Genomic DNA, 17,232 nt, shown 5'->3' with positions numbered 1-17,232 from the left:
AGATGGTAGCAACGTCTGATATGGGGATGACCAATACAGTGTTGGCAGCAGTTAGTCACCTATTAGTTGGCGTCCCTCCTCCCATGTCTTCTCTCCCTGCCAGTGTTCCTTCCTGTGTCTTCTCTTTTGTGATGTGTCATGTGACAAACACTAGAGGCTAAACATAAGAGACCGGCAGCATACACCAGACCTCTAGTGTTCTACCTCTATCATTTGTCACATGACATGAAACCCGGGAGAGTAGGCACAGGGAGGAGTACCCCTGCAGTAAGAGAAGACACAGGGGGGAGGATGCACCCTGGCGGACTGGTGAGAGTCCACTGACAACACAAGGGGCCTGAGGGCGCGGTCTGATAGAAATCATGGGCACTTAAGATGCTCTATCTTTTTAGAAGGTGTTGAAAGGTTTGAGGAAACAAACCCAAAATTACACAATCATCTCTGACCTGCCCTATTAACGAGGAAACAACCATTACCAGAACGAGAACATACTTGTCACTGCAATAGCATGCTAAAACTCAATATTTGCAGCACACAAGCAAATAAACCACAATTTACACAATCTGTCTTGTCAAAAGCACATTTTATAGTTTTCTATAAAGAACTAAATAAAAGGTTGGCGATTCCCTGACCGAACTAGTTATGCTACAAACCCTCTTACTCACAAAAGGTTCACGAAACACACATTAAGGATGGATGACAGATTTGACAATCCATACAATAAAGTATATGCTGATCAGGCACAACATTAAAACGACTAAAAGGTGAACTAAATAACATTGATTATCATTATAAACAGGCACCTGCCAAAGAGGTGAGATAGATCAGGTAGTATGTGGTCAACTCTAAGGCTAGGTCCACACTAGGCACGGTTGCATGACGGACGCTGCAGTCCAGGATTAGGGGGAAGTACCACCAGACCGCAAACTGATCCGTTTTTCAAAAAAAGTGCATCAGTTTCCGTTCAGTTTTTTACCCCAAAAAACGGACAGAAAACGTCTCTATGGGAATTTGGCCATAGGAAAGTAGTGGGCCAATAATAAAGTTCAGGCTATCCGGTTTTTTCATCCGTTTTGGGCACTATTTTGCTTGTGGAGATAGAGTTGCGTTTTCCCATTGCTTTTCACTACGCATCCGTGTATCCGTAAAAATACAGCAATTCCTGACCTTCCGCTTAGGTTTTGAAAACGGGTCCCTGCAAACGCAGACAGATCAGTTTTTTTCTAGGGCAAGGACGGCTGCTATTTTTAACATTAGTATCCGGCAGGGCTGTGGAGTCGGTCCAAAAATCCACCGACTCCAACTCCTCAGTTTAGGATTCCACCGACGCCAACTCCTCTAATTTGCATATTACAATTTTATTGATTAACAGTATATAACGTGAAATTCGTCTCTTAACTGCCAACGCTTAGGAATTTTACAAGACTACTGAAGTGAGAAGGATATGTAGACTAGTGTTGTCCGGATCATGAACGATTCAGATCTTTGATCCGAATCTATTTTGTGAGTCGAATCATCAAAATGAGTTATTCGGATCGCAAAGGGGGCAGGGCCAGGAGCGACACACCCCCTCTCAGCGGGCAGCGGGGTCCTGGAAGCAGAGCAGAGAAGAGATGGATCGCTCTGTTGAAGGGGAGGCAGCCTTGCACAGCCACAGGTAGATGAGAGAGAGGGGACATCGGTGCCACTGCCAGATATGTGTAGAGCACACATACTGGCTGAAATGTGCTGCTCATTATAGGCTGTCTGTTCCGTAGTAGTGCACAGTGAACAAATTGGAAACTTTTGGCACAGCTCAGTAACATTACAGGCAGCGTGCTGGGCTAGGACAGGGTAGGCACTGTAATTGCTGTGCAATATGATCCTCCTGCACTGCTCTAAACAGCTGCACTTTACTTCTGGGAATGCTTTGGGGAATGGGAGTTAGGAGTATACAGATGAACATATAGGTGAAATATATGTAAAGCATATGATTGCAGCATGTGGGTATTGTGTGCAAACAAACATTTCTGCTCTCTGCTCGTCCCTCCTCCCTTCTCTGTCTACTCCCTGCCCTCTGTCCATCTTCTCCTCTTCTCTGTGTGTCCACCCCCTCCCCTTCTCCTGTCCTGCTAGTCATTTCACCCCCGAATGCTTCCCTTGTAAAATGATCCGATTCGAATCATCCGGATCATTGAAAAGATCCGAACTTCGCATCTCTAATGTAGACTACTATATTTATTCCCTTTAGACTAAAACTAGTCCTTGGTAAGAGTACTTGTAAAAGGTACAGACCGGAACAAAGAACATCTATCAGGCCCTAGGCAATGTAACTGTGGGTACATGTAAGAGTGATGTGCAGGTACTCTGCAGGGGAATAAGGAGATTCTTCCTCTATTACACATTCTTCATGCACAATCTGAACAAGGTTTATGGGTGACAGACAACACCTCTTTGTTTAATGTGCACAACATTCTCAGTGGATTCCCTGCAGCTCTGTGGGGAGTGCATATGTAGAGTATAGTACTACTGTGTAATAAAGTAAACATGAGACAGGTGAAATTAAAGTTTTATACATACCTGGGGCTTCCTCCAGCCCCCTTCAGGCTTATCAGTCCCTCGCTGTCCTCCTTCGCCACCTGGATCTTCTGCTTTGAGTCCAGGTACTTGAGCCAGTCGGGCGCAGTGGGCATGCACACACACTCAGCCGCCAGGAGTGTACTACACCTACGCAGCACTATTGCGCAGGTGCAGAATGCTCCTGGCTGTGGAAGCGGCACGTAGCCAGACTGCTCTGACTGGCTGAATTACCGGGACTCATAGCAGAAGTTCCAGGTGGTGAAGGAGGACAGCGAGGGGCTGATTAGCCTGAAGGAGGTTGGAAGAAGCCCCAGGTATGTATAACACTCTTCTTTTAATCTGTCTCAGGTACCCTTTAATTTGTAGTCACCAAACCAAATTTTAACAACATATCAAATTATTTGATTTCATGAGCAAAGAGAGTGCATACATTTGCATAAACCAGCATCAATGCAGAATAATTTCCATCTCATTGACCATCTCTATTAGTGACACAGCTACACATCAGGTTTTATTCTTACAGCATAGACGTTATTTAGTATATATAAGAGATTCCTGTGTACACATCATATATACTGTACAGTCACAATCAGATATGTATATCTGACTTTAAAAATACGGGGACTGCTTTATTGAAGCAGCACAAGTAACTAATTTTGATTGGTTTATTTCATTTTTGTGGACTGAGCACAGCTATTACTGTATATATACACATCATTTTTAATGACTATTATCTGAGAAATAGAACATTTTATCATATTTTCTATTTTAATTACAGTTACAAATTTATTAGGAGTCGGTGCATTTTTTCCCGACTGACTCCAGGCACCCAAAATTCATCAGGGCTGAAAAACGGAGCCACGGATACGTTTCCGGACCTAGTGTGGACTAGGCCTAAAGCTTGATTTATTGAAAGCAGGAAAATTGGGCAAGTGCAAGGCACATCTTGTTTGGGGTTCCGCATATGCAGTGGTCAATACCAACCAAAAATGGTCCAAGCAAGAAAGACTAGTAAACCAGTGACAGGGTTATTATAGCTGCCCAAGACTTATTAACCTTTTGGATGTCAACATGGTTTTCTGTATGCTACAGCACCGCAGTTGGATTTATTCATCCTGCTAAAACAAATGCAGACTAATGCAGGGAGCACCTTGATATTTACCTAATCCAGAATCTGCATCGGCCTCCTCTTCCCTCAGGGAGCAGCACTGTATGCCAACATCATTCTCCAGGTCCCAATCACATGACATGTTAACAGGACCCAGAGGATGTCGTCAGATTACAGCACCGCTACCTGGAAATAGAGCAGACCCGATGCAGCGTTCAAATCAGGTATATATCAAAGCGCTCCTTGTGCTAGTATGCATTTGGTGGTTAGCCAGCTGTGGGAGGCAAGACGAGTAAAGCAGGACGCGGCTAACTCGTGCACAGTAGCCGAAAGGTTAGCACATGTCAGTACAGAAAGCTACCCTGTGTTTAACTGAACAGATGTGGCTGCAGCACAAATAGCTGAAAACCCGCAATGGCAGCCATAGGAGAATGGTTGCTTAATCGGAGTGTCTCTGCCAAGTGCAGAGCACAAGTTGAAGGTCTATAGTCCACAGCACCACTACTATTATTTCCCTGTTCGCCTTCGTATAATTTCCAAAATATAATCCTTTTGAACACCTCGGCGCTCCCAGCACTTTATCCACACAACCTACTGAGAATATGAGATCCACATTATTATTATTATTATTTACAGAGCGCCAACATATTCCATAGCGTCGTACACAGTTCAAAACATACAACAACGGGGAGCATGGATACATGTTCAGGTCAACATACAGCACAATCAGGGCAACCAGTGACAAGCCACATACCGAACACCGTACAAATTTCTTAATGTAATAACTTCCACCTGCACACGGCAAGCCTCTCTGAGTACCAGCATGCTGCTCACCAGATTAACCACTTCCCACCAGCCCATTGGCGGCAGAAAGTGACCATGTAGGTGCTGGCACCGGCAGGTGTATTGCGATCGTCTCTCCTGCAAAATGGATCATTTTAAAATGTCCTTTTTGCACTGAAAAGTGCAAAAACAGGATGTTATAAAACATCCGTTTTGCAGGAAGTAGTTAAGAGCCACTTCAGGTTTAACTACAGTGCAAAAGTGCTTTATTCAACATATCTCTCCTTTACTCCTCCCTCTCAGGGTCTGTCAGGCTACCTAACAAACATCAAAACTCTACCCACAGCATAAAATCATCCAAAAATGTAATCTCGCATCCACAAAAGAAAAAGTAAAAACACGCTTGCATCAAAATTTCTTGATTATAAGGCTATAATCACATATCTGTGAGTGATAGGCAGGCATCCACTGGGAATACCACACCTCACCGACCACAGCACCATACTGGCTGACCTCTGACGGAGTCACTGCATGTGTGGACAGACGCTGGACAGCTGAGAATGCGAGGCAGTTGTGGAGATCAGCCAGTAGGACGCAGAAGCTACGTGCAGCCTCATACACACACTAAATTAGTTTGAAACGTTCGACAAACTACAGAAAACGACAAAAACGAGCAGCATTTTGCCCAATCCATCTGACGGATCGACTGACAACTGTTGGGCAGATATTGTGCAGTCGATCATGTGTGTACAATGTCGTTTGAACCATACTGTTCTACTTAACCACTTGCCGACCGCCCACAGCCGATGGGCGGCGGCAAGGGCCCAAACGACCGCAATACGCCCATCGGCAGGCGTAGTTATGCAGCAATCGCGTCACGCGATCTGCCGCTGGCGACGCCCACCTGGCGCTCTTACCCGTCGCCCATACGAAAGCGGCGGTGGGTAATTAACAACACGATCACTGCATACAAAGTGTATAATAAGCCCTCCATGTCTGCACCCAAACACACTGATCCTGCCCTCTGATCGCCCACAGCACCCCTCAGACCCCCCCCCCCCCCCCAGACCCGTTTGCACCCAATCACCCATCAATCACTCCATGTCACTATCTGTGTACTGTATACATCTATCCACCCCTGTAATCACAGCGCACTTCTCTTACGCTTAGACTGGCTCAGACTGACGGAAGAGCGGGGAGCCGGTTACATAGTTACATGGTTATTTTGGTTGAAAAAAGACATACGTCCATCGAGTTCAACCAGTATGCTGCGGGCAGCGGCGTGGGATCGATCAGAGCGTATGGGGCTGGAGGAAGCACCAGGTATGTATAACATCTTTTTGATGTTCATCTCTGGTTCCCTTAGGCCTGGAACCCACTGAAATCAGCAAACGCGAAACGCTACCGCTAGCGTTTTGTCTGAGCGGTTTGCAAACGGATTCATGCGCGTTTTCGGTTGCGTTTTGCAACATTGTATTTGTTTGCTCAGCGGTTGCGTAGCGTTTTGCGTTTTTATCCTGATTGGTCCTGTGAATTATTTTTCATTTTGTTACAGTGTGTTGAACCGCAAAACGCTAGCAAAACCGCTCAGTTTAGGTTTTGCTGAGCGTTTCAATACTTTACATTGAAGCGCTAACGCTCCCAAAATGCTGCAGGTCCTGTAAAAGTTGCCCCATCCATTAACATTAGCCCAGCGTTTTGGCAAAGTGCTAGCATATCGCAGCGCTGCCAAAAGCGCTCCTGTGGGTTCCAGCCCTTAACCACCCTGGCGTTCTATTAAGATCGCCAGGGCAGCTGCGGGAGGTTTTTTTTTAAATAAAAAAAAAAAAACTATTTCATGCATGAAAGCCCACTAGAGGGCGCTCCGGAGGCGTTCTTCCGATCGCCTCCGGCGCCCAGAATAAACAAGGAAGGCCGCAATGAGCGGCCTTCCTTGTTTTGCTTAGATCGTCGCCATAGCGACGAGCGGAGTGACGTCATGGACGTCAGCCGACGTCCTGACGTCAGCCGCCTCCGATCCAGCCCTTAGCGCTGGCCGGAACTTTTTGTTCCGGCTACGCTGGGCTCAGGCGGCTGGGGGGACCCTCTTTCGCCGCTGCTCGCGGCGGATCGCCGCAGAGCGGCGGCGATCAGGCAGCACACGCGGCTGGCAAAGTGCCGGCTGCGTGTGCTGCACTTTATTTGATGAAAATCGCCCCAGCAGGGCCTGAGCGGCAGCCTCCGGTGGTGATGGACGAGCTGAGCTCGTCCATACCGCCAGGCTGGTTAAAGAGCGTGCTGTCTAGGAGATGGTAAACCAGATGCTAATAATTCAGACTTAATGCAGAACAATGCAAATGTATGCAGCTTGAAAACAGACCAATCAAACAGAGTCATTAAAGAATAAGATTGGTCCATTTTCATGCTGCATACATTTAAATGTGCATAGTGCTGCATGAACTGAATTACAGGTCCTTCTCAAAAATTAGCATATTGTGATAAAGTTCATTATTTTCTGTAATATACTGAAACATTAGACTTTCATATATTTTAGATTCATTACACACAACTGAAGTAGTTCAAGCCTTTTATTGTTTTAATATTGATGATTTTGGAATACAGCTCATGAAAACCCAAATTTCCTATCTCAAAAAAAAATTAGGAGATCATGAAAAGGTTCTCTAAACAAGCTATTAACCTAATCATCTGAATCAACTAATTAACTCTAAACACCTGCAAAAGATTCCTGAGGCTTTTAAAAACTCCCAGCCTGGTTCATTACTCAAAACCGCAATCGTGGGTAAGACTGCCGACCTGACTGCTGTCCAGAAGGCCATCATTGACACCCTCAAGCAAGAGGGTAAGACACAGAAAGAAATTTCTGAACGAATAGGCTGTTCCCAGAGTGCTGTATCAAGGCACCTCAGTGGGAAGTCTGTGGGAAGGAAAAAGTGTGGCAGAAAACGCTGCACAACGAGAAGAGGTGACCGGACCCCCGAGGAAGATTGTGGAGAAGGACCGATTCCAGACTTTGAGGGTCCTGCGGAAGCAGTGGACTGAGTCTAGGAGTAGAAACATCCAGAGCCACCGTGTACAGGCGTGTGCAGGAAATGGGTTACAGATGCAGCATTCCCCAGATCAAGCCACTTTTGAACCAGAAACAGCGGCAGAAGCGCCTGACCTGGGCTACAGAGAAGCAGCACTGGACTGTTGCTCAGTGGTCCAAAGTACTTTTTTCGGATGAAAGCAACTTTTGCATATAATTCGGAAATCAAGGTGCCAGAGTCTGGAGGAAGACTGGGGAGAGGGAAATGCCAAAATGCCTGAAGTCCAGTGTCAAGTACCCACAGTCAGTGATGGTCTGGGGTGCCATGTCAGCTGCTGGTGTTGGTCCACTGTGTTTTATCAAGGGCAGGGTCAATGCAGCTAGCTATCAGGAGATTTTGGAGCACTTCATGCTTCCATCTGCTGAAAAGCTTTATGGAGATGAAGATTTCATTTTTCAGCACGACCTGGCACCTGCTCAGTGCCAAAACCACTGGTAAATGGTTTACTGACCATGGTATTACTGTGCTCAATTGGCCTGCCAACTCTCCTGACCTGAACCCCATAGAGAATCTGTGGGATATTATGATGAGAAAGTTGAGAGACGCAAGACCCAACACTCTAGATGAGCTTAAAGAGAATCTGTATTGTTAAAATCACACAAAAGTAAACATACCAGTGTGTTAGGGGACATCTCCTATTACCCTCTGTCACAATTTCGCCGCTCCCCGCCGCATTAAAAGCAGTCAAAAACAGTTTTAAAAAGTTTGTTTGTAAACAAACAAAATGGCCACCAAAACAGGAAGTAGGTTGATGTACAGTAAGTCCACACATAGAAAAGACATCCATACACAATCAGGCTGTATACAGCCTTCCTTTTGAATCTCAAGAGATCATTTGTGTGTTTCTTTCCCCCTGCAGCTCACTTAAGAGTTACAAGCTGATTGTTTGTTTACTCTTTCAGACAGCTCTGCCCCCGTTGTCTGTAATTCTGCAGTATGTGACTCAGTATGAACAGAGGATTTATCCAGCTTGTAAAAGATAAGAGAGCAGAGAAAAGCTGGCTAATGTAAATAACACACACACACACGGGAGTGTGCATAGAGGGGGCATGCATAGCAGAGCACACTGAAGAGTTGGCAGCCTTCCAGACACAGGACGACAAGTCCGACAGGGGAAAGATTAGCTGATTTATTACAGAGATGGTGATAGTATAAAGTGCTGCAGTAAGCCAGAGCACATTATAATAGGTTTAGGAACCTGTAGGATGGTAGAAAACACAATGAAATGTTTGTTACAGAGTCCGTTTAAGGCCGCTATCGAAGCATCCTGGGCCTCCATAACACCTGAGCAGTGCCACAGGCTGATTGCCTCCATGCCACGCCGCATTGAAGCAGTCATTTCTGCAAAAGGATTCCCGACCAAGTATTGAGTGCATAACGGAACATAATTATTTGAAGGTTGACTTTTTTTGTTTTAAAAACACTTTTCTTTTATTGGTCGGATGAAATATGCTAATTTTTTGAGATAGGAATTTTGGGTTTTCATGAGCTGTATGCCAAAATCATCAATATTAAAACAATAAAAGGCTTGAACTACTTCAGTTGTGTGTAATAAATCTAAAATCTATGAAAGTCTAATGTTTATCAGTACATTACAGAAAAAAAATGATCACAATATGCTAATATTTTTGAGAAGGACCTGTATATGTATATCGCTGACCATCCCTATTGCAGACTTCAGGTAACGTATGGCACATGTTTTGCAAGAAGAGGAAATTCTGTGCCATGGAATGTGTTTGTATTTTGTAAATCAATAAGAATACTGTGGGAAGGACTGGAATTTGGAAAAGGGCTAATCAGGCTAGGAAACTATTGATTAATTGCTTGACAGCGAATTAACCAATTAAAACAGACCTGTAAAGAGGAAAGGGTCAAGATCTGGATAATTACATCAGCTCTAAAAGAATGTGTAGACCTGTTGTGCAGGCTCAGTAAAGATGCCATTCTGTGCGGTTACCTTGACAAATTGGTTACAGAATGGATCTGTGTCACAATTATTCAATAAACAAGGGTTGGTTTACATTTGAGTGTGCGGACCCTCTGGATTTTTCTGATTGCAATACCGGTCCTGCACCTCAGGAGTGGTGTGCTTCTGCTGTTCAGCAAAGATAAACCTGTAGACAGTAAGAGCGTGACCACAAGAAGCAAATTCGACAAGCTTCTGTCAAATATGTTAAAGGGACTCAGCTTTTCAACGTGGAGTGTAAGAAGATCGGAGAAGCCTCTAACTATCCAGAGGCTACCTACTATTGAGGTATCTTTTTCATTTACTATTTTATTTCAGATATGTTTTAAAGCAAACCCAAGGCAATTTTAAAATAAAGAGTCGAGATGCTTCTTACACCCTCCTTGAGATTAATCGCTACTGCCAAAACACTCTGAAAATTCATGTCCGCTCTCCTCTACATGCATTATCCCAGCTGTACTGGACCTGCACAGTAGCACGGAGCCGATCATGGATGACCAGCTTTGGCGTACTGCACTAGTACAGCTATACTTTACCTGTGCAGTATGGCTGCACTCGTACAATCTGGGTGCATGGCCAAGAGAACATATCAAACGAGCTTGTTACATATGTTCTGAGGGTTCATGTGTGCCAACAATGGGGGCGAGGACACAGAAAGCCTCTGAACTATCTATATGGTAATCCTCTATCTAGGTAAGCCTTTAAATTGTTTTCTTTTATTTGACTGCCTCAACTTCACTTTGAGGCTTCTTGCACAAAGGGACGTTACAGTGCAGCCTGTAACGCTCCCCCTAACCCACAGCAATGTAACACAAGTGGGCTGTTCACACTGCCCACGTTGCGTTACATTGTAACGCAGCAAAGTGCTGCATGCTGTGCGTTCTACGCGGCTAAGCCCCGTTAGACTGTTTGCACATGCTCAGTCATGTTGGGGAGGAGGGGAGAGCGGCCGGGCACATGGCTAATTAATATTCACTGCACTCAGTGACGTGCAGTGTTTACTTCCTGGAGCGGCCGCTCTGTGCGGCGATTGGCCGGGCGGGACCACGTGATGCCGCATGCGTCCAAGAGTACACATCACGGCATCACGGACGCCAGAGTGAGCTGCACAACGCGGCTCACTCCGACGTCCACACCAGAGAGCACCAGGCGTTGCGTTAGGGGCACGTTATGTGCCCTATAACGTCCCCTAAACGTAACGTCCTGGTGTGTAACTAGCCTAAAGGGATATGGAGGCTGACATTTTTATAACATTTTAAAGGTGGCCACACACCATACAATTTTTTAAATATCTGTTCAATTTAAGAATTGCAATAAATTTTTCTGACTGATTGTAACATTTCAATAAATATGACCAATGTACCACACACCCATGTTCAATTTTTTCATCAATTATGATAAAAATGTATTGGAAACCTAGAGAAAATTGCTAGGGTATGTATATTAATAAATTAACAATCCGACACACACAATACAATCTTTAATAGAGATTGAAGAGAAATATCTGGCATTCCGGATCGATTTAAATCGAAAAAAAACGTGAAATCCAATCAGATTGTTCAGTCGAATGAAAAAAAAAAGCTTTTGATTTTTTCGAGAGATACTATCGTTTTTATCGAATTACTGTAAAATCTGATCCTTTTATTGTATCGTGTGTGGCCACCTTAAATAATGCACATTGCCCGATTGTCCTGCGGAACCTCTGCCTCTAAAGGTGCGTACACACGCACTACAGAACCAAACGACGGGTCCGTCGGCACCTCCCAGCAGACTGTAGTGCGTGTGTCGGCGGACTGATAAGGCTGTTCCTGAACGATCCGCCCGGCAGGAACGCTTGATCAGGAAGTGAAAAAAAAACCCATCGCTGAGCAAAAGCAGTTAGGAAAGCGCTTTTCTAAGGGCAGATCGCAGGGAAAAGCTCTTCACAGTATAAATCGCTCAGCACTTGCGATAGCGCTGGTGACTTATAATGTGAACAAGGCCTTAATGCCTGGCACACATGATGATTTTTTTGGGGGCAGATTTACTGCCAGATCGATTATTTCCAACATGTCCGATCTGATTTCCGATTGATTTTCCATCAAAGTGAACGGAAAATTGATCAGAAATCAGATCAGACATGTTGGGAATAATCTATCTGGCAGTAACCCTGCTGGTAAATCTCATTCTGTGTACCCACTAAGTTGACAGGTTACAGTCATTAGCCATCAAAATCCCATTCAGACTAGAAGATTAACCTCATTGTAGACCACAGCTTCACATGCGCTAATTGATATACACTATTATAAATGAACAATAGTAATATGTTCTGATTACAAAACATCTCAGGTGAAATTTTATCTTGCAGGAGAATTGCTCCATAGGACTCTTTGATCCCCAACAGCCTCACATAAGTGACCACTACTCCTGGGAAGCAATGAGCATAGCCAGAAGTTCCTTCCTTGGTGTTCTCCTTGCCTGCACCCAGGTTGGGGAACACTGACCTAGCAGGTAGCCAGGTAATCATACCTGACATTACACGAGCCATATTACCTGCCTTTTCAGTAGAGCTCTGATGAGTGACCACAGAGAAGTAAAGGCTACTGCTGCTGACATTCAGTGTCACAATGAGCTCTGCTGGCAGCTCAGGGATGGCACCCACCAACCACCAAAGCTGAAGTGCTCAGTGAGCGACTGTGCAGCCAGCACACGCCAGTTCCCTCGCCCAGCTCTAGGTTGCTCTGACACTGTAGGCCTCTCCGGGAAGATGCGAGAAAAGTGAGCGCTCACCTCAGTAGCCGCCACGCTGTTTTAGCCAGGGGCAGGCTCCTCTCCGGGCTGCGGGAATCCTGGAGAAGCCTTTCATCTGGCGCTTTCTACCCTGATCACCCGCTTCCCATTCATCTGATGCAGCTTTGTCGCGGTTCTGCCCTCTTATCATCCCCCGCCGGTGACTCCTAGCCAGACATCCTCACGGCGCCGCCATGTTAACACGGGGCGCGCTCTCGCTTGAGCTCTCCCGTTCCTGCGCGCTGCCAAGTAGGGAGAAGGGGGTGGGGACATTTGGGGGTCTCATAAGCCCAAAGAAGATGACGACAGGCATGTTTTCTAAAATATAACAAGGCAGTGATGATTTTTCAGAAAGGCTAGGACCAGTCATTTCAGCTCTTCTTCCTTGTGGACCAAATCATTGTTCACTGTTCAGGTTCTGCAGATGGAATGTATTGTTCTACACGTGGCTAAACAGGGAGGGCTCTCCTTTAATACTAATAGAATACATTTACTTTAGGTGAGAAAAAGTGCTACAAATTCTAGAAAATGTATTTTGTGTATCTTTAGGACCCATTCACAATAAGCTTTATCCACCATCTTAAAACCAGAAATGGCCCTAAGACCAGCAGTCTTGGTGCCCACTCTCCTCAAAAGTATTTCAGAATTTCAGCTCTCTTGCATACACAGTCGGATTTTACCACTCAAGGTTGTCACCAACTGCCCTAGCTGACCAATAGCATTCTAAACAACCATTCCCCCCCCCCCCCCCCCCCACACACACACACACACACACCTACCTATACTTTAACTTCCTTTATATGTTCATCATGTCTACTCTCCTTATTGTATTAAAGAGGAACTCCAGTAAAAATTATGTAATAAAAAAGTGCTTCATTTTTACATTAATTATGTATACATTATTTAGTCAGTGTTTGCCCATTGTAAAATCTTTTCTCTCCCTGATTTACATTCTGACATTTATCACATGGTGACATTTTTACTGCTGGCAGGTGATGTCAGTGCAAGGAGATGCTGCTTGCTTTTTTTGGCAGTTGGAAACAACTGTTATTTCCAACCATGGTCCTGACATCACACTGTTGGAGGAATTTCACCCCACTATCAGCCATACAGAGTCCACTGATGATCCGTTTGTGAAAAAGAAAAGATTTCTCATGTAAAAGGGGGTATCAGCTACTGATTGGGATGAAGTTCAATTCTTGGTTATGGTTTCTCTTTTGGGGCCCATTCACACCTGAGCGGGAACCATGCGATTCCCGCTCAGGGCAAACTGCTAGCAGTTTTGTAAAAGCCTGCTACACATTGTAGCCATCGGCAGTGTTCTTACTTGCGCGCTTGCGGTTAGCGATAACTGCAAACTCGCTGCATGCATCGGTTTGCCGGCGATTAGCGATCAGTGATTAGCGATCGTGATTAGCGTGCGAAGCATGCTAATCGCGATCACTCCAAAACCGCCGCAGTGTCCAGTGATTTTTCCGCGTTAAACGAGGGAAAATCACTCCCGCAAAATGCCGGCGGTAATCACCGGCGTTCTGCGGTTTCAGATGTGAACGGGCCCTTTCTCTTGAAAACTTCTCTAGTTATGCATGTGGTGCAATTATGAATGCTGACTTCAACCATCCTTCTAAAGCAGATAAAGAGATACGTAGAGGGCGCACTTCTCGTGTGTCAGACTGGCTGAAGTTACGGTACCGGACCTGGAGAAGACTGAGGACGGCGGCGTGGGAGCCATCCATGCGCATGGGGCTGGAGGAAGTCCCAGGTTTGTATAACATTTTTTCTTTTATCGTCTCTGGTACACTTTAAGGGACAAACTAGGAAAAAATTTAAAAAATACACTTTCTCCAATTACATCCCCTATAGTTTTATAATATACAAATGGTACTGTAAATAAAACACAAACATTTTATTTGCCTATTTGTCCTGGTTCTTACATTTAAATTATGTCCCTAGTACAATGTATGTTGGCAGAATATCACTTAGAAATAAAGGTGTATTTTTTGTACCCGATCATTAAATACAAGCCCTTAGGGGCCGTAGTCCCTAAGGTAATCATTTATGTAATTTTTTAAAAATGTTGTCACTTTGTTTTTTATTTTACAAGTGTTTTAATTTGGTAATTAAATAGTCAATGTAATTGACAGTCTGTATCATTTTTGAGTCATCGACCACTATAATATATTTTGAATATCAGATTGGAGCCGCTGTGCGTATTCACGTTCAGTGTTGTTGAGGCGGGCACACGTGCATATGCGTGCACCCACAGTTCATTCCCCATGGCTCTTACAGGGGATTGATTGGTAAAGGGGAACGAGTGTTCCCCCGAGCCAACCGAAGCTCCTGTGAATGAATCAACATGCCTTGAATCACAAGGCATGTTGATTCATAAAACTGAAAGTAAGTTGTAAAAGGGAAAAAAGTGAGCACTTTTTTGGTAACTACCAGGATAGTGCTTAGAGCCACCTAGTGGCCAAAAAGTAATATTAAATTATTTAATAAAGTGACAGTTTAAAAAAATACATGATTGCCTTAGGGTCTGAGCATTTTTACATGTACGTAATGAGGGTATATTACTATTATTTTAGTAATAAGGGACTTATGATTAGTGATCGGCTAGAAACAGAAAAAATACACCTTTATTTCAAATTAATGTATTGTCACCATATATTGTACTAGGAACATCATTTAAATATTGTGATAGCTGGGACAAATGGGCAAATACAACGTGTGGCTTTTATTTACAGTAGCATTGTTTATTTTAAAATTATAGGGGGTGGAAGTGAAGAAAGTGTATATTTTTACATTTTTCTCTTGTTTTCCCCCTTTTAAAATGCATAGAAAGTAAAGTAATAACACCCCAAAAAGCCTAAGTCAGGGCGAAAAAAAACAAGATATAGATCGTTTAGGTGTGATGAGCAGGGATAAAGTTATTGGCGAATGAATAGGAGGAGCTAGCGCTACAGGGGAAAATTGCTTCCGTCCTTAAAGCGGATCCGATATGTAAAACTAACTATAACAAGTAACTTGTCTATATATGTTAACTAAAGTTTATATAGTTTACACAGCTTAAAGAGAATCTGTATTGTTAAGATCGCACAAAAGTAAACATACCAGTGCGTTAGGAGACATCTCCTATTACCCTCTGTCACATTTTCGCCGCTCCTCGCCGCATTAAAAGTGGTTAAAAACAGTTTTAAAAAGTTTGTTTATAAACAAACAAAATGGCCACCAAAACAGGAAGTAGGTTGATGTACAGTATGTCCACACATAGAAAATACATTCATACACAAGCAGGCTGTATACACCCTTCCTTTTGAATCTCAAGAGATCATTTGTGTGTTTCTTTCCCCCTGCAGCTATCTTCCACTGAAGTGTCAGGCTGTTTCTTACTGCAGAGTGCAGACAGCTCTGCCCATATGTAATTCATCAGTATGTGAAAGCCCAGCCAGCTCAGAGGAGGATTTATCCAGCTTGTAAAAGATGAGAGAAGAGAGAAGCTGCCCTAATCTAAATAATACACAGGCAGTGTGCAGAGAGGGGCCTGGAGAGGGGAGATGCATCACAGAACCACAACACTGAAGAACTTGGCAGCCTTCCAGACACAGGCTGACAAGAGAGAGATAAGTTGATTTATTACAGAGATGGTGATTGTAGAACGTGCTGCAGTAAGCCAGAACACATTAAAATAGCTTTTGGAACTTGTAGGATGATAAAAAACAGGATGCAATTTTTGTTACGGAGTCTCTTTAACTATCTGCAAATAGCTTCAACAGTTTGATTATTTATTCCTGTGATACAATGAGGGCAGCCATGTTCTGTTTGTCACATTGTCACAGGCTGAGTCCTGGAGATGCTATCACCTTGCCTGTATGTAAATTCAGTCCCCTCTCCTCCTCCCCTCTGCCTCTGAAATCTCTGGCTAGTAACACCTCTCCCTCCTCCTGTCCAGACTGAGCTCCCATAAGCCCTTGCTACTGTCTGAAAATGCCAAGGCACTATGAAAAGCTGTGGGCGAGGCTTGTTTCGTTAATAGGGAATTAGAGTATTAACCACTTGAAGACTGCAGTGCTAAACCCCCCTAAAGACCAGGCCATTTTTTTACAATTCAGATCACTGCAGTTATAACAGTTTATTGCTCGGTCATACAACTTACCACCCACAATTTTATGTCCTCTTCTTCTCACTAACACAGCTTTCTTTTGGGGCTATTTGATTGCTGCTGCGATTTTTAGTTTTCATTATATTCATCAAAAAATACAGGAATTTTGTAAAAAAAAAATATTTTTTAACTTTCTGTGCTGACATTTTTCAAATAAAGTAAAATTTCTATATACATTTTTGTCCAAATGTATTGTGCTACATGTCTTTGATAAAAAAAAAATCCAATAAGTGTATATTTATTGGTTTGGGTAAAAGTTATAGTGTTTACAAACTATGGTGCCAAAAGTGAATTTTCCCATTTTGAAGCATCTCTGACTTTACTGAACACCTGTCAGGTTTCATGAGGTGCTAAAATTCTAGGATAGTATAAATAGCCCCCAAATGACCCCATTTTGGAAAGAAGGCATCCCAAAGTATTCACTGAGAGGCATGGTGAGTTCATAGAAGATTTTATTTTTTGTCACAAGTTAGCGGAAAATGACACTTTGAGACAAAAAAAAAAAAAGTTTCCATTTCTGCTAACTTGTGATAAAAAAAAAAAAAAAATCTTCCACGAACTCACCATGCCCCTCAGTGAATACCTTGGGGTGTCTTCTTTCCAAAATAGGGTCACTTGTGGGGTACTTATATTGCCCTGGCATTTTTTTTTGGGGGGGGGGGGCTAAATTGTGATTACCCCTGTAAAGCCCCTTTGCACAGCTACGCAGCAAAAAAGTGTCACATATGTGATATCACCGTACTCAGAAGCAGGGCTGTGGAGTCGGTCCAAAAATCCACCGACTCCGACTCCTCAGTTTAGG

At 43.8% G+C, this 17,232-nt stretch overlaps 1 protein-coding gene across 6 annotated transcripts in view; it reads right to left on the bottom strand.

Annotated features, from left to right (window-relative positions):
- The window catches only part of LOC137546335 (sex comb on midleg-like protein 2), a 118,145-nt gene extending 105,648 nt beyond the window's left edge, over positions 1–12,497 (bottom strand). For all 6 annotated transcript variants that reach the window (XM_068268649.1, XM_068268648.1, XM_068268653.1 and 3 more), the window contains exon 1: positions 12,272–12,497. The gene's annotated coding sequence lies outside the window, so the exon portion shown is untranslated. The remainder of the gene's footprint in view (positions 1–12,271) is intronic.
- Positions 12,498–17,232: the final 4,735 nt, after the last annotated feature.

The sequence above is a fragment of the Hyperolius riggenbachi genome, chromosome 2 (assembly GCF_040937935.1).
Source record: "Hyperolius riggenbachi isolate aHypRig1 chromosome 2, aHypRig1.pri, whole genome shotgun sequence".
Lineage (NCBI taxonomy): Eukaryota > Metazoa > Chordata > Amphibia > Anura > Hyperoliidae > Hyperolius > Hyperolius riggenbachi.
Note: the sequence above shows the minus strand (reverse complement) of the source record. Positions and strands in the feature narration are given on the sequence as shown.